Source organism: Chrysochloris asiatica, unplaced genomic scaffold (assembly GCF_000296735.1).
Source record: "Chrysochloris asiatica unplaced genomic scaffold, ChrAsi1.0 scaffold00001, whole genome shotgun sequence".
NCBI lineage: Eukaryota > Metazoa > Chordata > Mammalia > Afrosoricida > Chrysochloridae > Chrysochloris > Chrysochloris asiatica.
In genome coordinates, this window is record NW_006408519.1 from 30,737,052 (window position 1) to 30,763,344 (window position 26,293).

The 26,293-nt window shown below is 42.0% G+C and overlaps 1 pseudogene; it reads left to right on the forward strand.

The window, feature by feature from the left end:
- The first annotated feature begins 21,278 nt into the window (after window positions 1–21,278).
- Window positions 21,279–21,775, forward strand: LOC102835603 (annotated as a pseudogene).
- The last annotated feature ends 4,518 nt before the right edge of the window (window positions 21,776–26,293 follow it).

A 26,293-nucleotide genomic window follows, 5' to 3' on the forward strand; every position in this document is an offset into this window, starting at 1 on the left:
GACTATGCAAAGGCACTGGACTGTGTGGATCACAATAAACATGGATAACATTGCAAAGATTGGCAATTCCAGGCACTTAATTGTGCTCATGTAGAACCTAACATAGAACAAGAGGCAATTGATTGAACAGAACGAGGGGATGTTGAGTGGTTTGAAATAAAGAAATGCGGGTGTAAGTGTTGTATCCTTTCACCATACTTATTCAATCTGTATGCTGAGCAAATAATCAGAGAAGCTGGCCTATAGGAAGAAAAATACAGCATCAAGTTTGGAGGAAGTTTCATTAAAAACCTGTGATATGATGATGATACAACCTGGCTTGCTGAAAGTGAAGAAGACTCAAAGCACTTACTGATTAACATCAAAAATATAGCCTTCAGTATGGATTACACTGCAGTATTAAGAAAATAAAAATCTTTAAAACTAGACGCATAAGCAACGTCATGATAAATTGAGAAATGATTGTAGTGTCAAATATTTCATTTTACTTAGATCCACAATCAATGCCCATGAAAGTGAAAGTCAAGAAATCAAGCAACATGTTGCACTGTAAAAGACCTCTAAAATGTTCAAAAGCAAAGATGTCACTTTGAGGACTAAGGTGTGCCTGACTCAACTCATGGTATTTTCAGTTGTCTCATATACATGTGAAAACTGGACAATGAATAAGGAAGACCAAAGAAGAATTGATGCCTTTGAATTACAGTATTGGTGAAGAATATTGAATATATGATGAGTCTTCAAAAAGTCCATGAAAAATGTGTATTATGAAAAAAGTATGCATGCATCTCAAACTTTTTTCTGTACCAAAATAAACTCATATTAACTTGTTACAACATATCTGAACAGGATCCAGTTTGATATACCAAGAAGGATAAGGCATTAGTTTGAAAAGAACCCCTATTAATGCTACATAAATTCTGCTAAAATTGAAACAAGACCAAACATCAAATTTATGGTTACACTTGGGTGAAAGAATAGTGAAATCTTTGATACTTTACAAAAAGTGTATGGAAAAAATGTCCCAAAGAAATCAGCTGTTTATAATGGATAACTTGCTTTAAAAAGGGACAAAAGGATTTTGAAGATGAAGCCCACACTGGCATACCATCCATATCAATTTTCAAGAAAACAATTAATCTTGGGGACCAAAGTTAACAGCATAAATAATAGACAACACCATACGAATTTCAGTTGGTTCAGCTTCAACAATTCTGACTGAAAAATTAAAGTTGAGCTAACTTTCTACTGGATGGGTACCCAAACTTTATTCACAAATGAGCTGTAGACAGGAGCAAAAGTTTCCATGGAAATTTAAAGCAGTGAGCTCAAGATCCTGGAGTATTTTGTGGAAGAATTATCATAGGAGATAAAACACAGCTTTACACATAGGATCCTGAAGACAAAGCACTATCAAAGCAATAGCTACCAAGAGTTGGAAGTGGTCTAGTCAAAGCAAATACAGCCTAGTCAATAGGTCATGGCAACAGTTTTGTTGGGCTCTCCTGGTGTGGGGCTGTGTATTAATGCACTGGACTGTAAAGTCGGTTTGAACTAAAGGTCAGTGGTTCAAGCTCATCAGCCACTCCTTGGAAACCTATACAGGATCTCTGTGGGTCAGAACTGACTCAATGGCACTTAACAACAACAACAACAAGAAGGCATTTTGCTTGTTGACTTTCTGAAGGACAAAAGAATGACAGCATCTGCTTATTATGAGAGTGATTTAAGAAGGCTAACCAAAATTTTAGCAGAAAAATACCCAGGAAAGCTTCACCAGAGAGTTCTTCTCCACCATGGCAATGTTCCTGCACATTCCTCTCATCAAAGAAGGATAATATTGTGAGATTTTCTATGGGAAAGAATTAGTTATTCACCTACAGTCCTGATTTGACATCTCTGACCTCCTTCGTTTCCTAACCTTAAAAGATCTTTAAAGAACACCTATTGTTCCTCAGTTAATAATATAAAAGGACTGATTACACTGACATGGTTGAATTGCCAAGACCTGCAATTCTTTAGGGAGGGACTAAATGGCTGGTATCATAGCTTGCAAAAGCATCATGATCTTGACGAAGCTTATGTTGAGAAATAAAGTTTGCATGCTCATATTTTAATTCCATTTTTTTAACAAACTTTTTGAAATTTTCTCATATCTTGGACTCCCAAAAGAACAAAAAAAGAAATCTGCCTTGGAAAAAGTACAAGCAGAATTCTTAGAAGGAAGGAGGATGAGACTTGGTCTCACATACTTTGGCATGTTATCAGAAGGAACCAGAACCTGGAGAAGGACATCATGCTTAGAAAGGTAGAGGGTCAGTGAAAGAGAGGAAGACCCTCAATGAGATGGACTGGCACAATAGTTTCAACAGTGGGCTCAGGCATAGGAACAGTTATGAGGATGGCACAGGACTGGGCATGGAAACATGGGGACTTCATGAGTCTGAGCCGATGTGACAGGACCTAACAACGACAGCAACAACCCTACTGCCAGCTGAGTTCTTCATCCTACTCCACCCAACCCTAAGTCTGGCCAAAGTGAGGAGAATATTACTATATACAAGGGCAGATTAGACAATAAACAAGGAAATGGTTTCACACCCTATGCATGGAAGTGTTCACTACAGATTAGTAAGTAAACACAAGTAAGTCTGTACTTACTCCACCCCTATCAGGGATTGAAAAGAGGCTTTGATTCTGTAGGAAGATGCCAGCCAGACCTAGAAGCAGAATCTTTGATGTGGCGAAAGCATGTGAAACTGTTCACTACAAATGAGTAAACACAAAAAAGCCCGTGCTTGCCTCATTTACTGGCTTGTCTCAAGACTGACCTGAGAACAGGGGTTTAATGACACAGAAAGCACAACAGCTTGAGACGTGTGAAGGCAAACTCCTTCACCCTCTTGAGCTTTCACATCCTTACAGTTAATGCACTTGGCTACTAACAGAAAGGTTGTAGACTGAAGTCCACCCAGAGGTGTCTCAGAAGAAAGGTCTCTGAAAATCCTTTGGAACCCAGTTCTGCTCTGACACATACAGGCTCATATCACATCTCATCAGCCTTTGCTGATGAGCCTGTATGTGGCTATTAAAGTCCCTAGCCATCAGCCTTTTTCTCTCCACCTTCCATAGTCTTACGTTTCTTTAATATGTCATGCTAGGAGTTCTGTTTGTACTTTGCAGGAGGAATGAGAACGAAAGAAAGAAAATGTCTATAACAGTTTTGAGAAGCAGAACTCGACCAGATTGTTTCAGTATCTTTTCATGCAAATAAACTTCTCACATGAATAATGTCTGCATGTGATTGATTCCTTTACACTTGAATACATTGCTTTGATCAAATAAATTTTTCAAAAGTTTGGTGGTTTGAACACACCAAGTATTCCACAGGAGAAAGATGTGACAGTCTGCTTCGGCAAAGATTACAACTTTGACAGAAAGACAATGTTCTACATCTAAAGCTGGTTAGTAGCAACTGGGCTCTTAAAACTGTGTGAGTCATCTAAGGTTCAGCTAATGGTTTCTCCCAGTTGGGAGGAAGGAAGAGAGATGAAAAGTGAAGATGCAGGGAAACCATCAGTCTACTGGGCTAACAGAGCACGCAAACTTCAGTCTCCAGAAGAACTAGATAGTGCCTGGCTACCACTAACAACTGCTCTGAAAGAGATCGCATTACAAGGTCCTGGAGACAGTGAAACAAAATTCATAAGCATAAAGGAGACCAGGCTCACTGGTCAGACAGACACTGCTGAACCCCTGAGACTGTAGCTCTTAGTCTCCCTTCAGCTCTGGAATTGAACTACTCCCATGGCGCCATTTTTCAGCCAAACAATAGACAGGTCTATGGGTCGGAACCGACCCGATGGCACTTAACAACAACAACAACCAGAAGAACAAAACCACTAATGACTTACCTTAGAATAATCAACCATTTGAGATCATTTACCCAAGGGTAAAATTTGGAAGGGTTAGGAAAGGAGGAGGAATAGAAACAGGAAACACGAGGGAAAAGTAGGATACGTGATGTTACATTGAGGAGACTGTAATCAGTGAGATGGAATAAAATGTGTGAAATGTTGAATGGAAAACTTGATATTCTGCTCTGTAAAAAGATTACAGCCTAAGAAACCCTATGGGCAGTTCGATTCTGTCCTGTCGTGTAAAATTGTTATGAGTCAAAATCGACTTGCCAGTAATGGACTGAATATTCAGGGTTTTATTTCCCCCTTCAACCCCAACAGATTTATTATATTGTTAACTGAGTACCCAAGTGGCTAATGTCAAATTAAAAACAAATCCAGACTTTGGTGAGGAGGAGTCCTGGTGTGGTACTGTGGGTTAATGCGCTGGACTGCAAAGTCAGTTTGAACTGCAAAGATGGTGATTCAAGGAAACCCTGTACAGGTTTGCTATGGGTCAGAACTGACTTGACAACATTCAACAACAACAACTTTATATGGAAGGGAAGTAGGGATAGTGTCGCGGTCTGACCTCGACATAGATGTCACGCGTGTTTGGTTCACGAGGAGGGGAGATCCAGCGGCGATAGGGATAGCGAAAGAATACACAGACAAACAGAAGAAGGGAGACAATGAGGCACCCCAAAGCTAGGGTGGATACATCACTGGTGGGCAGGCTTGGGACTACAGGCATCATGGCCTCTGCAGGCAGCGACTCACTGCCCTGCAATCTTTAATGCATGCCTTCCAACCCGTAATGCACCACAATCTTTACTCCATGCCTTCCAACCAGTAATGCACACCTGGGGAGGCCCAGGCCTCTGCTTTATTTAGGGGAGGAGTTTCACACCAAGCTGGGAGGGACTAAAACAGGATACAGCTAACATCCAGACATTCAGGTAACTTTACATTGTACTTCACTGGTTCGAATCCCAGGCCAGCAACTTGGATTCTCAGGCCCAATTAACATATCTATAGCCCCTGAGGTCAGTTGGGGGAAGGTGAGAGTTCTGCAGGAGACACCCAGGTGAATGGGCTGCACCTGGAAAAGGGATTAGGGAGGATGGGTTCTTTGTCTATAGAACAAAGAACCAAGAAGTAGCTAAAATATTTTTAGTTAATCCTTTGGAGAAAGGTTTAACCTTGCAACCTTTAGTCTCGGCTTTAGGAAAATATCACATTTATCTGTGGATTTTCAAAGGCTCCAGTGTATTAATTTAATATATATACCTGAATATTAAGATGAAAGCAATTTTCCATTAACTACCAGTGGCCTCATTTGTTACACTCAGCCCTAGAGGGCCTCGAACCTCTGACTAGTCTTACATGGTCTGCAACAGGATAGGGGAAAGGACTTAGAATAGTAGGAGAGGGGACAACCACAGTAGGGGAACCCTAATCATAAGGTCTCCAAATGTCTCAAAGAATTAAGAGGAAAAGCAGATTTTTATAGTGACTGAGAATCAACAAGGCTAGAAAGAAATGAGATGAAACAGTGGGATCAGTGATAGCACTTCAAAGGACTTTCTGCTGAGATTGGCCTGTCCCTATAATAGAAGTGACCCTGTGTCTGGAAGAGAAGGGTCCTTAAGGAGAGGTAAGAAGTTGGTTCCGACTGGGAGTGGGTCAAAGTTCAGGAGTTTGGAGGAGGAGGAGAAACTTCACTGAAGTTTGGTTCACAAGTATTTAATTTCTGATTGATCAACGGGACAAGCAATTCAGTTACTTCTTTGGGAGACCAGGAGTGGGGATTTGGAGGGCTGTGTCTTGTCACAGGTAGACAAGGGCCATCTCATCTAAATCTTATGGGGCAAGTGGGCATTTGCAGTGAGCTGTGTTTTCCTGACCACAAGTGGAGGGATTTCTTAAACTATCACTACTTTCCAGTATCACAGCATCCAGGTAAGTTCATTGTGACCACTAAGCATTTGGCCATAGAAAAATAAAACACCCAACCCCATTGCCGATGAGCTGGCTCCGTCTTACAGTGATCCCACGTGTTACAGAGCAGAACTACTGGGTATGACTTTTCTGGCTGTAGATGGTGGCTATGAGTCAAAATCCACTCATTGACAATGGCTATGGCTTTGGTTTGGGGAATCTTGATAGAAGCAGTTTGCAAGACCTTTCTTCAGGTGTGCTTCTGGGTGGGCTCTAACTGCTAGCGTCCTTAAGGTCAGCATCCAATCAATAATTGCCTGTTCTGCCCAACCTTCCAAAATTTGTCATGTTCTTAATTAATTCCTCAGTGGGCATGAGGTAAAACATATGGACTTTTACACGTTAAAGTTTCTAAAAGTTCCAGTTGCTCGCCAAAGGATGGCTGCAACAATCAGCAGTACCTCAGTATCAACGAGTTTGATTTTGAAATATTGGCAATCCAGTCAGCTAAAAATCATACGTCACTCTTCAGAACTTAGGAGTCCAGGTGTGGCGCTGTGGGCTAATGCGTCAGACTGCAAAGTCATTTGAACTGCAAGGTCAGTGGTTCAAGCTCATCAGCAGCTCTTTGGAAACCCTATACAGGGTCACTATGGGTTGGAATCAACTCAACAGCACTTAACAACAACTTCAGAACTTAATCTCTATTTGATTACTTGCAAGACATAACATTTTATAAACGATTTTACATGTGTAAAGGTGGCACAGGGGTTAAGCACTTGGCTGCTAACCTCAAGACTGGTAGTTCAAATCCACCCATTGGTCCTCTGGAGAACAATGTAACAGTTTGCTCCCGTAAAGATGAAAGCCTTGGAAACCCTATGGGGAAGTTCTATCTTTTCTATATTACTTGACGGCAGAGGGTTTATTGGGAGATTGTTGGGGATCGCGGGTGCTGGTGAGGTTACTATTGTGACATTTCTAGGTAGTATGAAGTGAAGTGGGAAAAGCTGAGGATGAAGACTTGAATAGATCCCGAGGTAGGCTAGACATGGCAGGCTGCAGCACATCATTGGCCTGTAGCAGTGGGCTGGACCCAGGGTCCCAGCAAGCCCAAAAGCAACAGAGGCTAGAGAAGCGGAGAGCAGCTTTCCTCTGTCCTTCAAACATGCTTTTTCATTACTTGGGAATGCTTGGACCAGTTTCCTAAAGGAGCATCTGTCACCCATCAGTAATGGGTAATTGTCATCACAGTAAATGGATTGAGAACACTACAGAATTGTTGTTCTATAATTACATACATGAATAGAAGCACACACATACACACCTACAGCCAGCCCTGGCCTATTTTAATCCTGGGCTTCTGTTGCATGCCACAATTAGCGGGAGCACGATTATAATGAGCTTTTATTAGAGTTGGACAATGATGACAGTCACGTAGTGTGAGTGCAGGCGGGAGGGTGGGGGGAGGAAGGGGGCTGAGCTGGATAGAAGGTGAGAGGGCTTTCTTAGAGCAGTTCTCAGCTTCCTCTCAGCTCCATTTCACATTGACTGAATTAAATCACATTTAACTGGAGTTGTCTAGACTCTGGCATATAGGGGGCTCCCTGTGCTGGTGTATGAGAATATCCCAGGATAACTGGTACCCAATGTCTTAAAAATACACTAGTTTCACCAAGATGTTTCATCTGGAGCTATTAAAATGGTGCAAGCAGTAAATATCTGGGGAGAGACATTTGGTTTTTGTTGTACTGCCATTGTCAGAACCCCTGTCTCTTGTTAGCTGCCGTTGGGTTGCCTCTAGATCATGGCTACGCAATATACGAATAGGATTGGACTTATTGTAATTCATGAGTCACAAAAGCACTGACTGGTTTCAGAACTCGATTGCCAGGCCTTTCTTCTTACTTCACTGTAGTCTGGAAGTTCACCTGAAACCTATTCTGCAGAAATGTGTCGCTCCAACTCTCTGTATTCCTTGTCTACCCTTAGGTCATTTTCACTTTATGAATTTTGCTATTTCAACATAAAAGCCCAAACATGTTACATTCCCAGAGTCCTTTGCAGTTGCATTGCATTCATGTGACCTAAAAATTAAAACACCTTGTTGACATTGAGTTGATTCCAACTCATAATCACGTCCACGAGTGTCAGAGAAGCACTGTGCTCCCTATGGTTTTCAATGACTTATTTTTTCACAAGTAGGTTACCAGACCGTTCTTCCAAGAGGTAGCTGAGTGGGCTAGAACCTCCAGCCTGCTGTTTTGCTGCACTCCCTGGGTCTCCACATGTGACGTAAGTCACACCAATCAGATAGAGGCTGGTTTTAGCAGTGGTCATGGAAGAAGGAACTTTATGCTGGGGAAGCCAGTGGGCTGCCAGAGGTATAGTGAGAGACATCCTGGGGTCAGCTCCCTAGTGCTGCCAGTGTCCAGTGATGGTGGGACCATACTGGTGTTGTTACCGTGGCAGTTCCTGTGCCAAGGGCAGACACGGATCCTTGCTCTGTAGCCTCAGAGTTCTCCCAAGATTTTGTGTTCTACCTAATACCTTTTGGAGTCCTGGTGTGGTGTTGTAGGACACTAGACTGCAAGGTTGGTTTAAACCATAAAGTCAGTGGTTTGAACTAATCAGACACTCACTCCTCAGGAACCCCACACGGAGTCACTGTGAGTAGGAACCAACTTGAAGGCACTTAACAACCACAACAACAATAACAATGAAATGCCTGCCATTAAATTTCCATCTTGCTTAAAATAGCAAGAGTTGATTGTAACACGTCAGACAAGTGATTCATTTCTAAAATATATAGGAAACAACAACACCTCTACAAGAAAAAGATGAATAACCCAATTAAAAATGGGCACAGGACATCTCTTCACCAAGGAAGAGATCGGGCAGTCAACAAACATGAAAAAATGGTCACGATCACTAGCCATTAGAGAGATGCAAATCAAAACAACAATGAGATATCATCTCACACCAACAATAACAGCAAAGATCAAAAATGTAGAGAACAATAAATGCTGGTAGATATGTAGTGAGACTGGGACACTCTTGCATTGCTGGTGGGACTGCAAAATGGTCCAACCTCTCTGGAAAGCAATATGGCGCTTCCTCAGAAAGTTGAAATTAGAAATACCTTATGATCCAGCAATTCCTATACTTGGTATTTACCCACAAGAAATACGAGCCATAACACGTGTATATATATGCACACCAATGTTCATAGCAGCAGTATTTACAATAGCAAAAAGATGGAGACAACCAAAGTGCCCATCAACTGAAGAATGGATAAACAAACTGTGGTACATACACACAGTGGAATATTATGTTGCCTTGAAAAATAACAAGGAAGCTGCATGCCACCACCTAACATGGATGAACCTTGAGGACATTATGTTGAGTGAAATTAGTCAGTCACAAAAGGAGAAATACTGCATAGGATCACTTCTGTAAAAGACTAAGTAAAAGAACCCATACTAATCCACTAAAGTGGTTCTTTGCTAGTTGCTGGGATGTAGGGGTAGGGTGAGGGGAGGGAGGGGAAGGTGGAGCACAGGGCAAGAAATGGATATAGGATAGTTTGGGTGCTGGGAAGGCGGGCAATATACAAGAAGGGAGAGGGGCATGAAACAACAAAGCAGATGGGAGAACAATTAGGCAGGTTTGAATGGGCTAAATGGGACAGAGGTAAATAATGATGTATGCACAACCTTGGAACAACAGGGGTCTGGGATACAGAGATTGAGACATGGTTGGAATGGGGAAATGGGGGTGGGGGAGGAATAATGTTAAGAATCTTGGCTGTCTTTTGAATCTTGGTTTTCTTTGCATTATATTATAAAATAGATACTGGAGGCGGAGAGAAAGGAATAGCCAGAAACATCACCATAGAAAGCTTGTAAGTCCATCTTCTGCCTATAACTGATTATAATACCTAAAATGGGGCTACAATGTGCCCAGTGAAGGAGGCTTCCTGTGGAGCCTCTGCATTACATAAGACTATAGGTGGAAGCCTGAACCACATCCAGATCTTCAGAGATGGGAATTTTCCACTTGAAAGGAAGAGCACACTAGCCTGGAGCGGCTAGAACAGAAGATACTTCTTGAAAGAAAAACCTACAGGAAAAATACAAAACAATAGAGGCAGACCGACTGTTACTACAAGAACAAACAAGTTGCTTGCCCAGGAGACATCAAGGCAAGTGGTCGTGTCCCCTTAGTGCAAACCCTCTTACAAGACTCCTGTGAACCCAGGTGGAGACCTGGTCGGCCAGCAGTGTGGCAAGACCTGGGGATTCTTGGGCCCAGAGTCAGTGACACAGCCACAGAGGACTACAGTGGAGAGTGAAGCGTCCAGCTGATAAGAAGAGAGGGGATATGCGCAAGAACACCCACACTTGCAGATAATACCCACTTGACCTGACTTCAATGACTGGATGATCAGAGCTCAACCAGAAGAAGAAAGAAGAGGAAAAAAAGAGTAATCTGATACAATTTGATGAACTTGACCTACACCTATGGATGCAGTAGCTCAAAAGAGGGGGAAAAAATCCTTACTGCAAAAATCATTCCCACCCCCTCTACACACAGAGTAGACAGGGATGGGCAACTTGGACATTGGCTACCCAAAATGGGGTGGGGGTGGGGGGGCTACAAAGGCAAGAAGTGACTGGCTTACAAGCTCTCAAGAGGGAACCTATATCCAGAGGACGTGGAGCAAGGCAGAATCTCCACTGAGTAGTATCCAATCTGTCTAGACAGGGCTGATGAAATGAAATGCAGATAGGTCTCTTGTGATACAATGGTGAATAATTGTTATCAGAACTGATTGTGAGGGTTGGAAATGTAAAGGAAGATGTTTTATAGCAAGGAGGGGAGTGATTAACTTTTCAGTCTAGGAGCGGAGGTCCCTGGGACCATCAAGGGAAAGAGCAGAGAGCAGGACCCTACCCAGAGAAGCAGTGATGCCTGAGATGGAGGCACTGACGAGGACGTTGAGAGATGGAGCATCTGGGGTCTTGATATCCAAAGAGGGAGAGGGACTATGTGTTGATGACCGGAGGGGGGGTGTGAGGAGAGGGGGGCAGGCTTGCAGGGTATACCCTTTGGTTGGTTGATGATGCATGGAGGGGATTGTAACCATGGCAATGAAATGATATATGATAGAATGAATGTAAAACTAATGTTCTCCCATGTAAACTATCACATAATTCACAATAAAACATTTATTTAAAAAAAAAGAATGCAACTGTTAAAAGGAAATAGACAACATCCAAGAAGACTGTTCACCGCATAGTACTCAGCCAATGAGGTGGGGGAGGGGGAGGAGTTTTGAGCTAGGAAATAAAAACACTTGTACAATAGTGGCAAGGTGTGCCTGCCCATCTTGTCTTCTTGGCTGGGCACCCGATTTTGCAAAATCGACTAATAAAGCCTCACTCTTGTTGAAAAAAAAAAGAGTTGACTGTATTGTCTGCAACTGAAAACCTGGCCAATGTTTACTGTATCCCAATGTTCCTGATGCCAACCTCAGAGCCCTGTTATATATAAGCCTTGAACACACATCTTCTTCACCCTATTCCTTTCCTCTAACTTAGGGCCTCCTTCTTCCTTCTCATCTAGACTTGCTGTGTCCTCTTACCCCCAGAGGGGAGGTAGGGACAGTAAAGATAAAGATGCCAACAGTTATCAGGCAATTAAATTATACCCAGAGCCCAAACTCCAGACAAGTTTGAAGCAGGGCTTTGAACTCGGTTCATCCCAATTCCTCCACTGGATGAGAATTTGCATTTCTACAGTGTAGTGGTTATGAATCAGGCTGCGAACCTCACGGTCAGCAGTACGAAACTACCAGCTGTTCCGCTGGAGAAAGATGAGGCTTTCTGCTCCCGTAAAGATTTATAGCCTCAGAAACCCTGTACAGGGTCGCTATGAGTCGGAACCAACTCCACGGCACATAACAACAACAACAACCACCTCAGATATGCCCCAGGTGATCTGACAGATCCTCAGTGATTCTTATATACACACATAAGATCTTGCTCAAATATCTTTGATTCAGTACTAGGGGGTTTTAGAGAGTTCATGAGAAAATATCATTAAGAAAATAGAACTTGATCCCAAACTTCTCAAAGCCCCCTCTTATATCTGAGGTGTAAATGCAATGTCTCATTAAGGTGTCGAACTGGAATGAAGCCTGGCTTGAGGATAGAGCCCAAACTCCTTCCCTCTGTGGTGTTCATTTCTCTTCATTGTCACATATCACTGAATTTTTCATAACAGCTTAGAAACAATGGTGAGAAATGTCAATCCACTCATTGCCCTGGAACAGAAAGTCTTATTCTTGCTTTCTCTCCCACAATCCAATGAGGCCTACACTAAGGCCCAGCTGACATCTGAGAACAATGGTTGCCTCTTTCATAGTTGGGATAACTCAAAGTATCTCCCTAAGGGTAAGGCAGCTGCAATCTCCCTACCTTTGACGGAAAATTCAGCACATTCATGGAATGTTCCCATCTCTAAATTGGAGGTATTGTATTCACTCCCCTGGGAAAAGGAGGGATAGATAGTGTCTGCCTCAGGCAGTACAGTTGTGGCACTTGGCCTTGGTTCCTTGAATACTGGTCCTACCTATTCACAAAGCATGGTGACTGCAACATTGAAGCAGAGCACACTTACTTGCAGTTTTCTCTGGAATGCTGTCCTTTCATCATCACTGAGCGCCCCTTTGGCATTAACATCAGTTACATGTTAATGGCACAAAGCAATGGAGAGTTTGATCAATGGGGCTCCATGGGATCTGTTCAAATGTGCTGTGTTGGCACCACAAGGACATTTCCTTGTCCCAAAAAGATGATTCACCTAAGTAAAGTCACAGCTTGTTGTTGTTGTTGTTGTTGTTATGTGCCGTGGAGTGGGATACGACTCATGTTGCCCAGACTGAAGGATGCTTCCATATGATCTCTTTACCCAGCTCTGTCTGCTTTGACCTCTTTTGAGAATTACCACCTCATTGTTCCAGAATTACACCTGAACCTTCTTAGAACCCTGGCATGTTACTTCTCAGTGGAAAGTGTAGTCTGAGCAGGAGAGGAAGTTTGGATTTGGGGGACAGTCATAAGCCTGGGTGGGAAAGCAAGCTTTAGTCTTTACTAGCTGTTCAACTTCAGGCAAGTTACTGAGCTCCTCTGAGTCTCAGCAGCAATTTCTGTAAAATTGGCATAATAGCTGCCTGTACTGTAGGCTCTCATTGTTGTTGTTAGGTACTGTTGAATCCAGCTTGACTCACAGTGACCCCATGTGTAAGAGGAGAATTGCCCCCAATGAGTTTTCTAGGTTGGAATTTTCATGGAAGCAGCTTTTCAGATCTCTCTCCCACAGAACGGATTGATGGGTCTCGGTTGTCAATTGTCTGGTTAACAGCCAAGCACTTCAGGGCCTTCCCGATTCTTCCCACCCCTGGTAACTACTAATCAACGTTGGTCTCTACACATTTGCCTTTTCCTGTCTTTTTATATAAGTGAGGTCATATAATATTTGTCCTTTGATGATTGATGTATTTCACGCAGCATAATGTCTTCAAGCTCCATCCATACTATAGCATGGATGAAGGCTTCATTTCTCCTACTGAATTTGTTTTTGTGTTTGGTGTGAAGTATGGATCATAGTTCATTTTTCCGCATGTGGAAATCCGGTTTTCTCAGCAGACACAACCCTCTGTTGAGTTCCTGGTATGGCGCTATAGGATAAGCACTGGACTGCAAGGTCAGTTTACACCACTAGGTTGGCAGTTCAAACTCACCAGGAGCTCCTAGGAAACCCTCTACAGGGTCACTACGAGTTCAAACAGACTCCATGACACTTAACAACAACACCAGCCCAGATATAATAAACCAGAATCTACATTTTTTAATATCAAAATCCCCAGCTGAATCTATGCCCTTGCTAAAATGTAGATTCGGATTCAGTATATCTGAGTTGGAAATTCTTACAGAGGTTTGAACCAGAATAAACCAGTTAGAAGCCCTAAGGTTCTGAGCATAGAACTTATCTAAACTTTGTCTAACATACAAGGGTCAACCAAACTGAGATGTCAGTAGGAAACATTTACAAATCTAATATTGGATCTATTGACAGGGCTGGAGTGCTAGTGTGGATTGCTAAGCACAAGGTTGGCAGCTGCTCCTCTGAAACCCTCTCTATACAGGGTTACTATGAGTCAGAACCAATTCTGTGGCACTTAACAACAATGTTGACTGGGTTTGGTGGACAAAGGCAGAAGTAGAAGGGAGGAGTGACCCTCCGTTCATCCACTCATAATCTCTGCCCCCGTCCAATGGAAGGTATTTCTATGGGTCGGGCATTCTGCCAGATGGCCATGCTAGTGGCAGAAGGCATTTCAGTAGTTCCTCTTATACCAGTGCCTCCGTCCAGTTAAATTCAGAGCACTCAGGTAGAGTCTGAAGATGGTTTCTCAAACAGAGGACAACTATAGCTGCTCCATCTCTTTTCTGGGTGTCTGTCTCCTTAGAAACAAAACCCCAAAGTCAAACCCACTGCCCAAGAGTCGATTCCACCTCATTGCAACACTATAGACAAGCATAGAACTGCTCTGTAGGGTTTCCAAGGATGCAAATCTTTACAGGAGCAGAAAGCCTCATCTTTCTCCCTGGGAGCAGCTGGTGGACTTGAACTGCCAACCTGTGGCTAGAAAATCAATGCTTATCCCACTGCAGCACCAAAGTTCTTTCTCCTTAGAACCACAGCTCTCACATTTTGCTGCACGGTAGAATCCCCTGCAAAACTTTGACAAAATCTTAATACTCAAGCAAAACTCCAAACCCCTTACCTCAGAATTTCTGGGGGTAGGAGAAAACATCAGTAACAAGTATGGATAGTTTGGTTTGAACCACAATGTCTGCAGTTCAAACCCACCAGTTGCTCCTTGGAATCCCTATACAGGGTCATTGTGAGTCGGAGCTGACTTGACAGCACTTAACAACAGCAATTAAAATAATTCTAAATTATTATGTGCATATGAAACACCTGGGGAACTTGTTAGCATGGAGATTCTGATTCAGTAGGTCTGGGATGAGGCCTAAGACTCTGCATTGCTGACTTGCTCCCAGATGAGACCTATACTGCTCATCTAATGACCAGAATCGGAAATCCAGTCTTAGACTGTTCCCTCCTCCCATCCATCAAAGCGGCTCCTGGTTCTCACTGGACCACTTTCCACAAGTTTGTCACATTAGCAATGAAAGCTTTAGTCTCATCAGTTTATTTTCAGAACATGGTCTGAGGGGGAAAAAATTCATTAATATTGATTGACTTGCATTATCTTGTTTAAGGAGAAAAATGGGAATTTAAAATGTTATTGCAATCAGATCTTGCCACTCTTTTTAACAAAAATTTCCATTTCAAACAGCTCGTGTCTGCTCTCTTTTCTCTCCACAACATTGTTCTTTAAGGACAGGCACACACACACACACACACACACACACACACACAGAGGCAGAATGACACAGGTGATCAACACAGGCTGCTTATAAATTCTGGCTCTACCATTTAATGTCCGAGTGACCTTGAGCAATGTACTTAACCTCTCAGTGTCTCTGTTTTCCCATCTGGGAATTATAATAATTATAAGTGAAGGAATTACTTGTATGTGTATTTAAATAATGTGGTGCTCTGCATTAATGCACCAGACTGCAAAGCCATTTGAACTGCAAGGTCGGCGGTTCAAGCTCACCAGCTGCTCCTTGAAAACTATACAGGGTCACTATGGGTCGGAATTGACTCAACGGCACTTGACAACAACATCTTTAAATAATAGGAAGCTTTAAAAAAGGTGAGGCACTGTCGTTAGAACCAGATGTGAATTAACTAGAGCTCTGGTGGTGCAACAATGAAGCACTTGGTTACTGAATGAAAGGCTGGTTCGAACCCACCTAGAAGATACATAGGAGAAGCTACATAGGTGATCTGCTTTATAAAGATTACAGTCTATAAAACCCTATCAGGCCAAATTGAAATGTCACAGACTTGGCACAAGTTTTCAAGTGAAAACTCAGGGTCACGGACTGTCTCAGATCTCACCTCTCCATACAGCAGCCATCACTTCTGAGATAGGATGTGACAGACACTCCAAGTAGAAACTCGGGATGTTTCCCCTTCTCCATCGCAGAGCATCGCCAGGGCCCACCTCCTCCTGAAAGTCTGCCAGAGTCACCTCAGGGCAAAACAGCAGAATCGCCCACCAAACTGCTACCCAGGTTTTCTCCCTCTTTCCCAGGACAGACACTAGGACACAGGCCCTGGGACACATGGACTCAGTGTCCTTGCTACTGTTGTTAAGTACCTTCTTTGTTGTTGTTGTTAAGTGCCATCAAGTCGGGTCCGACCCATAGCGACCCTGTACAGGGTTTCCAAGGGTGTAAATCTTTACGGGAGTAGAAAGCCTCATCTTTCTCCCGCGGAGCGGCTGGTAGTTTTCTAGTTGGTTTCAACTCAGAGTGACCATGTGTACAACAGAAACGCTGCCCGCTTCTGCACTAGTCTCTGAGTGGTCACTGTCTGAGCCACTGCGCCAATCTTTAACAACCATGATATCCTTAACAACTGGAACTTTAACAACCATGATATCCTTGTTGTTATTGTTGTTGTTAGGTGCCATCTAGTCAATACTGACTCATTGTGACCCTGTGCACAACAGAATGAAACACTACTCAGTCCTGGGCCAAACTCACAACCCGTTGCCACGCCTGAGCCCATCACTGCCTCCACTACGCCAATCCATCTTGTTGGGTAGGAGTTTTCCTCTTTTTCTCCAACCCTCCACTTTATCAAATATGATATCCTTCTCCAGGGACTGGTCCCTCCCCATAGTATACCCGAAGTATAAGAGACGAAGTCTGGCCATCCTGGCTTCCTGACTGTACTTCTATGACATCCTTAATCTCTCCCAAATGTCTTGCAAATAGCTCCACTCCTGCCTTGACAACCACTTCACTGCCCTTTTCTCTTTCTACCTTTCCCCCCACCCCAATATCCATTTCTTCTCTCCTGCCTCAGCTCCTGAGAACCGAGGAGAATTACTTCTTCTCCTCCCAAAATGTGCATCTTTGTAAGATAAGACCCAACTTGTACATCCTCTGCTCATTCATTGTCAAATTCTTTCCCCTAACAGTCTCTCCTCAGCTTCCATTACAAGGGGGCTTCAGAAAAGTTGGTGGGAACATTCCATTATCTTTAAGAACTCTGGTATTTTGTTCCATCTTCATGATTTGTGTCATATCTACATTATTGTCTGGAGGGAACAGTCACTGGACAAGGATGTCATGCTGGGTAAGGTGGAGGGTCAGAGAAAAAGAGGAAGACCCCTAATGAGATTGATCAGCCAGGTGGCATCATTGATGGACTCAAGTGTGGCAGCAGTAGTGAGGTTGGCCCAGGATTGGACATTGTTTCGTTCTGCTGTGCATGGGGTCGCTATGAGTCGGTTCCAACTCGATGGCACCTGACACAACAACAACAACCCTTAGTATTATTTACTATCATTTTAAATCTAGTCACTTTTTAACTTAAATAATATTATAGTAAAAAGAAAGTTTATATAATTATCATAAATGGAAAAATATATTTGGGGAATTTTTTTCCCTATGACCAGAATTCTTGCAGCAACTGAAGGTGACTGAAAATGATGATTATGAAAACTCACCAGTATCATTAGATTCTAACTAGAAAGTGTTGCTGTTGGAGACGCTGTACTAGAGGCCTATTTTCTCTGGGGATAACAGAAAGGACTGAGAGAAAATTGAAAAGGAAATTGCTCCCTTACTCTAATTCAGTGTTGCTTCATGCCTTGCCTGTAGATGATCTAAACCATCGTGAGTTGAACTAGGGATGTGCATCCTATATCTTGAGAGAGACGAGTTTAAAGGAATGGAATTACCCGGTCTTCAAAGAGATTATTGGTCAAACTCACAGAAGGCCCTCTGAGATCAGCCCCATCTTCTTTTCCTACCAGCTTCCCACTTCATTCCTTTGGTCAGAATGTTAGAGATCTTTCAAACAGCAATGTCATTCACTGTTGCCAATCTTGATATCTCCATGGCTCTAAGATCCTTTAAGAAAGTGATTCTAAAGGCCATGAACCAACAGCAATAAGACACAGCATTTGTCTTGTCGTAATCAGGATAAATCACCCAAGAGAAAGATGACCACCATTGTATGGCATGGCCCTGCATTAGTACATATACTCAGTCTTCCTCTCTGTTCCTTGAGATGCTGTTGTAATAAGAGGGAAGAGATGTTCTGATCTGAGAGATGCCTCTTCCATGCAAGGTCTGGGAGTGATAGGATTTAGACAGCTCTGGTCTGAGCTTTCTGGGCATGCTCCCTTGCTTTCTTTGGACACATTTTTCATCATCACCAGAGTGGTAAGGCACTGAGCATTAAATCCTGTGATACAGGTAAACCTCATTAGAGGAGGTCTCCATATGCCCCGGCCAGGCCACCAGAGACACCATAGGATGCTGACATAATTTATGATTTACACCTGTATTTGTGGTAATGTGTTTAAGTCTGTGGACTGCCTAGAACAAGAAGAGTCTTCATCTGTATTGTCTCTATACCCCACTGCCTAGCCCATTCCCTGCTTACTATCACTTATGAGCTCTTGAGTTCGAGGAACACAGGCTTTAAAAAATTAAGTGATCATTTGCAAAGTGCCTTGAATAAAGGTAGGTATTTGATGCCAGTCCCCTTTCTCTCCTACCTAGAATAGTTGTAGTGCACCCTCATAGCAACCCTGTATAACACCAGAAGCAACTGGTGGGTTTGAACTGCCAAAGTAGTGGTTAGCACTCAAGTGCTTCTCCTACAGAGCCACACCAAAATGTCTCCTTCCTACCTAGGGGAGTATATTAGTCAGGATCCTTGACTGTAAGTAACAGAAACGTAATCTGAGCTGGTTAAATAAAAAGGAAAGCTACTAGCTGGTGTTTCTAAATCACAGGGGAAACAAAGTAGAAGCTGAAACCGGGGATTCAAATGCTTTTTATTACACATTTCTCTTTCTTCCTGTTACTCTATCCCTCTTGGGGCGTGTGCATGTGTATGTTGTATCTTAACTTGATTTCTCCTTGTGTGCTGCTTTAATTTGCTCTACTATCTGTCTTCTCACCAAAAACCAGGCTTCCATCAAAACTTCAGAACTTCTTTTTCTGAGCTCCTCCCAGAAAAATCCCAGGGTAGGACTCTGATTGGCTGACCTGGGTCACATGCTCACTCCCTTGTCACTAGGGTCAAGAAGATGGAGATGCACAGCTCCTTACTGTGTCAATCCATCTGTTTGGGGTTCTTCCTCTTTTTTACTGACTGTCTATTTTACCAAACATGATGTCCTTCTCCAGGGATTGGTCCTTCCTGATAACATGTTGAATGTATGAGAGATGAAGTCTCAACATCCTCACTTCTATGGCTCATTCTGACTGCACTTATTCCAAGCCATACATGTTAGTTCTTCTGGTGTCCATAGTACTTTTAATATTCTTCTCCAACATGCTAATTCAAAAGCATCAATTCTTCTACAGTCTTTATTATTCATTGTCCCAATTTTCACATGCATAAGAGGCAATTGAAAATACCATGGTTTGGGTCAGGCACACCTTAGTCCTCAAACTGTTATCTTTGCTCTTCAACTCTTTAAAGAGGTCTTTTGCAGAATATTTGCCAAATGCAATACATAGTTTGATCTCTTGACCACCGCTTCCATGAGCGTTGATTGTGGATACAAACAAATTAAAGTCTTTGACAACTTCAATCTTTTCTCCATTTTTCATGTTATTTAATGGTCCAGTTATGAGGATTTTTGTTTTGTTTTGTTTTTACACTGAAGTGCAATCCATATTGAAGACAACAGTCTTTGATCTTCATCAGAAAGTATTTTAAGTCCTTTTTGCTTACAGCAACCCATGTTATATTATCTGCATAACACAAGTTGGTAATGAGTCTTCCTCCAATTCTGATGCCATGTTCTTTATATAATCTAACCTCTAGGATTATTTGCTCAGCATACAGATTGAATAGCTATGGTGAAAGGATACAAACACGATACACACCTTTCCTGGTTTTAAGCTATTCAGTATCCCCTTGTTCTGTTCTAACAACTGTCTCTTAGTACAAGTTCCTCACGAGCACAATTAAGTGTTCTGGAATATACATTTTTTTCATAAAAATATCCATAGTTTGTCATGATCCACACATTCAAAAGCCTACGCATAGTCAACAAAGTAAACATCTTTCTGGTATTCTCTACTTCAGCCAAGATCCATCTGGCATCACTGATACCCTTAGTTCCCATCCTTTTCTGAATCCAGCTTGAATTTCTGGCAGCACCTATTTTTAAATTATCTTCAAATTTTTTCTTGGGTCATTCCATTTGGTCATCTCTCTTTAGAAAGGGCACAAGTATGGATCTCTTCCAATCAGTTGATTAGGGAGCTATATTCCAAATTTCTTGGCATAAATGAATGAGCACCTCCAGTGCTGCATCAGTCTGTTAAAAGATTTCAATTTGCATTCCATCAATTCCTGGAGCCTTGCTTGTCACCAATGCCTTCAGTGTATTTTGGACTTCTTTCAGTACCTTTGGTTATTGATTATATGCTACCTCTTCAAATGATTGAACATCAACCATTTCTCTTTGGTACATTGACTCTGTGTATCCCTTTCATCTTCTTTTGATGTTTTTTGCATCATTCAATATTTTGCCTATAGAAACCTTTACTATTGCAAGTCAAGGTTTGATTTTTTTTTTCTTCAGGTCTTTCAGCTTGAGAAATAACAAGTTTGTTTTTCTCTTTTGGTTTCCTAGCTAGAGGTCTTTTCATGTTTTATTATAACACTTACTTGACTTTGTCTTCTTGAGCTGTCCTGTGAAAATTTCTGTTCAGCTCTTTTTCATCCTCATTTCTTCCATGTGCTTTGGCATCTGAACATGAACACTGGAGAGCTAGTTTCAGAATCTATTCTGACATCCATTTTGGTCTTCTCCTTCTTTCTTGTCTTCTTAATGACCTATTGTTTTCTTCATGAATGATGTTCTTAATATCATGCCCCAACTCTTCTGGTATTTGGTCTTTAGTGGCTAATGCATCAGATCTGTTCTTAAAAAGATCTCTAAATTCAGGTGGGATATGTTCAAAGTTGTATTTTGGTTCTCATGGATTTTTCATTTTCTTCAGCTGCAGCCTAAACTGGCATATGATTGATTGATGGTCGGTTCCACAGTCTGCACCTGACCTTGTTTTGGATGATGATGTACCTCAGACATAGTCAATTTCACTTCTGTGTATTCCATCTGGTGAGGTCCATGTGCATAGACATCTTTTACGTTGTTTAAAAATGTATTTGAGAGCTCAAGTCAAGATGGAGGAGGACCCACGAGAACCTTGCCCCTGGCGAATCGTGGATGACTGTGGTGGGGCCTTTACCATGGGTACCATAGGTGATGGTATCTTTCAAACAATCAAAGGTTTTTGGAATTCTCCAGTGGGAGTCAACTACAGACAGCTATTAAAATCAGGGCTCCACAGTTGGGAGGCAGCTTGGCAGTTTGGGGTGGTCTGTTTTCCATGATTGAACATATGGTTCAAGTCAGAGGGAAAGAAGATCCCTGGAACTCCATCACAAGTGGTGTCATAACAGGGGCCATACTGGCAGCAAGAAATGGTCCAGTGGCCATGGTTGGGTTCACTGCAATGGGTGGTAGTCTCCTAGTTTTCATTGAAGGAACTGCTATCTTATTGACAAGATTTGCCTCTGCACGGTTTCCCAATGGTCCTCAGTTTGCTGAAGATCCCTCCCAGTTGCCTTCAATGCAGTGACCATCCTCACCGTTTGAAGACTATCAACAATATCACTAGGATTGGTGCCCCAAGATCTAACAGAATAAGCTATAGTTTAAGAATGATTTTGAAAGACCACATTCCAGTCTGTTTTTAAAACCATAGATGGGGCAACTGTGGCCAAATAGGCGATCAGAAGACATTGAGACTTTTTGCTATTTAAAGGAACTTGGGGAAAGGCATTAAACGAGAATGCATTTATTTATTCACTTGGATTGCTTTTGTGAAAAAATAAATGTCTAATAAAAAGAAAATATGATAAGTGCTTAAAAGATGAAGGAACAAAAGACAAGTACCAGTGAAGCCTGGCCATCATCACTTCCTTGGGGACATCTCTGCCTGGTTTGTGTGTTCTTTTATTCAAACAGTTAAAACTCCTGGAACATGCTCTTTCTTTTAAGATAAGTTGTAGAGTCCTACTTTTCATCCTTGAATTTTTCAAAGTGCATTAAAGACTGCATGTTTGGTAGTTAGTTCCTCATCACACTTGAAGTGAACTGTGTAGAAAAGAATTCCGTGATAACAACATGGACCATTCCACAGTAAAATGCTTTATGAGTAAAAGGATCTGGTAGCATGCTTCTCCTTACTTTGAAAGTAAAACATGCTGTGTCTTGGTTTTGAGGATGTCAGCTACAAAGGTCTCTTGCCTTTTGGGCTTCTGTCTTGATTCCTGGTCATCAGAAACCTCACCAAAAACAATTTGCTTCCAGTATACCCAATTCTGTATGAGAAAAATTGATAAAAGGGTACTTACTGTTGGCATTAAGGAGATCTGGTAGTGTAGTGGTTACGAATCAGGCTGCTAACCTGAAGGTCTGCTTTTCGGAACTACCAGCTGTTCTGTGGGAGAAAGATGAGGCATTCTGCTCCCATAAAGATTTACAGCCTTGGAAACCCTGTACAGGGTCGCTATGAGTAGGAACAACAACTGTTGGCATTGGAGAAGTATATTGTTTATTGTGTGCTAGAAAATAAAATATATGCTGTTGTTGTTGTTGTTTTTTTGTTTTTTTGTTTTTAATGAATAAGTCATTGATCTTGCAAAATTCTATAATGCCATCTCCTGTATCATTTCTATCCTCAAGGCCATATTTTCCAACTGCTGATCCTCCCTCTTTGTTTCCAACCTTAGCATTCCAATTACCAGTAATTATCAATTCACCTTGATAATTTCAGACTGAATTCAAGCCTCAACTTGCAATACTGATGGATTCTTTGGGCAAAATATTAAATGATACAGAAATCAGTAAAAGATGATAGAAGGAAAGCACAGGTCACTGTACCAAAAATAAATGATGGATGTTTAACCATTTAAGTGGTAGCAAATGATCGAGAACAAGGGGACACTAAATGGCTTAAAATCAGGAAAGGTGTGTGCCAGGGTTGTATGCTTTCACCATATTTATTCCATCTGTGTGTGGAACAAATAATCCAAGAAGGTGAATTACATAAAAAAAATAAAATAAAATAAAAAATGAATTGCCATTAGGATTAGATTGGCAGACGACTCATTACCTATCTGTGATATGCAGATATACAACCTTGCTTGCTGAAAGCCAAGAAGACTTAAAATAATTACTGATGAATTTCAAAGACTACAGCCTTCAGTATGGACTGCACCTCAATGTAAAGAAAACAAAAATCCTCACAACTGGACCAATAAATGACATCAGGAGAAATGGAGAAAAGATTGAAGATGTCTAAGACTTGATTTTGCTTAGATCCAGTATCAACATTCATGGAAGCATCGGTCAATAAATCAAATGATGTATCACATTAGGCAAATCTGCTGCACAGGATCTCTTTAAAATGTTCAAGAGCAAAGATGTCAGTTTGAGGACTAAGGTGCACCTGATCCAAGCCATGGTATTTCCAATAGCCTCATATGCATTAAAAAGTTGGACAATGATTAAGGAAGACCATAGAAGTATTGATGCATTAAGGTGTTGGAGAAAAATATTAAAAGTACCATGTACTGCCAGAAGAACAAACAAATCTGTCTTGGAAGACATATAGGCAGAATACTCCTTAAAGGCCAGAAGTACTCGCTCATACTTCAGACATGTCATCAGGAGGGACCAGTCCCAGGAGAAGGACATCATGGCTGGTAAAGTGGAGTGTCCGTGAAAAAGAGGAAGACCCTCAATGGGATGGATTGGCACAGTGTCAGCAGCAGTGGGCTCAAGCGTAATGACAATTGTGAGGGTGTCACAGAACCACGCAGCTTTTCATTCATTTGTGCATAAGGTCTCCATGAGTCGGAACCCACTTGATGGTACCTAACAACAACAACAATGGCTAGGATATAAATCTTTGTGTTCCATTTCATTTTCAACAACTTCCAATTTTCCGAGATTCAGAATAGATTCTGATTATTAGTGGATGTTTACAGCTATTTCTCCTCATTATGAGTTGTGCCCCATCAACAAATGAAGGACCTGAACGTTTTGCTCTACTAACTTCATAATGGCTAACTCTATTTTGAGGAGCTAACTCTTTCCTAGTCATATTTTGAGAGCCTTCCAACTTGAGAGGCTCATCTTTTGGCACTGTATTTGACAGTTTTCTGCTACCATTTATAATGTTTTCATTTTCTGGTACTATGTTGTTGTTAAGTGCCTTCGAGCCAGTTCTAACCCATAGCAACCCTGAAAAAGATTTCCAAGGAGTGGCTGATGAATTTGAACCATCGACCTTGTGATTCAAACAGCCCTTGATGTCCAGAGCTTATCCTACACAGCACACTAGCTGGCAATATTCATAAGGTTTTCAGTGACTCATGATTCAGAAATAGTCTGCCCCCTTCTTCCCAGTCTATTTTAGTCTGGTAGCTCTGATGAAAATTGTTCACCATGGGTGACCCTACTGGTATTTAAAACACTGGCAGCAAAGCTTCTGGCATCATAGCAACACGCAAGACACCACAGTGCAACGAACTGACAGACGAGTGGTGGCCCATAAAGCTGACAGCCTAGGAAACCCTGTGGAGTGGTTCTGCTCTGCCCTTTAGGGTTGCTGTGAGTTGGAATCAAATCCATGGCAACAGGTTTGGTTAGGTAACCCCCATGGCCTCCCGTGACACCAAGCACAGACTCAGGCAGGCACGAGGCTCTGAATAAACGAATCAACAAATACACGCCCCAAAGCCGTCTATTATTCCTGTCACAGCTTCTCTTTCCAGCTACAAACTGCTTTGGTGATCTTGGTCGATGCAAACAGTTACATAATGTCCCTCAAAGAGTCTCCAAGAAACCTGGCTTCTGTCTCATTAGTTATTTACATCTTAGCATGGTCTTGCTTGCCCATTCTCCTTTGCCTTGCTTGGCTTCTTCCATGACCTTCCATTTTCCTATTTATAAACCTTACTTGATCCCAGTGCTTTGAGTCTGAGTCTCTCTTCCCTGGGGCCCCTCCTCCCCCTTGCTCGTAGAAGCAGAAGGCTTTGATTAACCTGAAATGGCTTTCAAAGGAAGGCCAGCTGTTCATGCAAATCTGGATGGGCTTTCTTGTTTTTCTTGAGCTTTCCATTGGTTCCCTACCAAGGCGATGGCAGTCTCTCCTGATGGCCCTTTTGTCCCCTGCCTCAAAGACAGCAGGGTCACTTAGCAGTGTCCCCATTAATGCACGGAAAACTCAGGAACCTGCAAGAGAGAGTGACCAAACCAGTATTCCAATCACAGATGGAATTCCTTCAAGTTCCAAGTCCTTAGGCCATGGCTAAGCCTTGATCACCTCTTCTCAAACCCTAGAGATGAAGTAACCCACCATGGATTGATGACCTGCTGTGGGGCCCAGACACAGTGAAAACTCAGGCCATGTCCTGTCCTTGAAAATCTCACATCCTCTTAAGTCTTCTGGGAGAAATCTGTAACACAATGGTGTGTTACTTACAAAAGTCTTAAGTTATGAGTTGTAAAGTGTTTAAAAGATCCGACTGTTGAAAATAGCATTTGTACCTGGAAAACTTTTGGTTTGACTCCTAAAAGTCTTCCAGAGCCCATTTACCAAGTACCAGTTTATAGGAATACCCAGAGAAAAAGCCCTTAAGGTCACCTAACATTTAACTTCAGAAATCTGAAAGCTAGAAGTTATCTTGAAGATGAATTGGTCTACAAAGGAGGAAACCAGATGCACAATTATAATTAAATCCAACCTGCTCTGAAGGCTGTCATCTCAAGAATTCATATCATCCGCTGCTGTAAACAGGAAAGAAGTTGAATGTTTATGTGCAGCCCTGTGCTATACCCGTACTATTATTACTTTTGAGCTTCAATAGATGTTTTAAAATTCATAGACTTTATTTTATAAAACAGTTTTAGGTGTAGAGGAAAATTGAACAACAGAAGGTACAGAGAGTTCCCATAGATTACATCTCCCCATCAGACCCCACTGTTTCCCTATTATTAACATCTTGCAGTCATGAGGTACATTTACTGCAATGGATGAATTAATCAATGCATTTGAATTATATTATTAGCAAAGAATGTTGAAAGTACCACGGACTGACAGAAGAACAAACAAATCTGTCTTGAA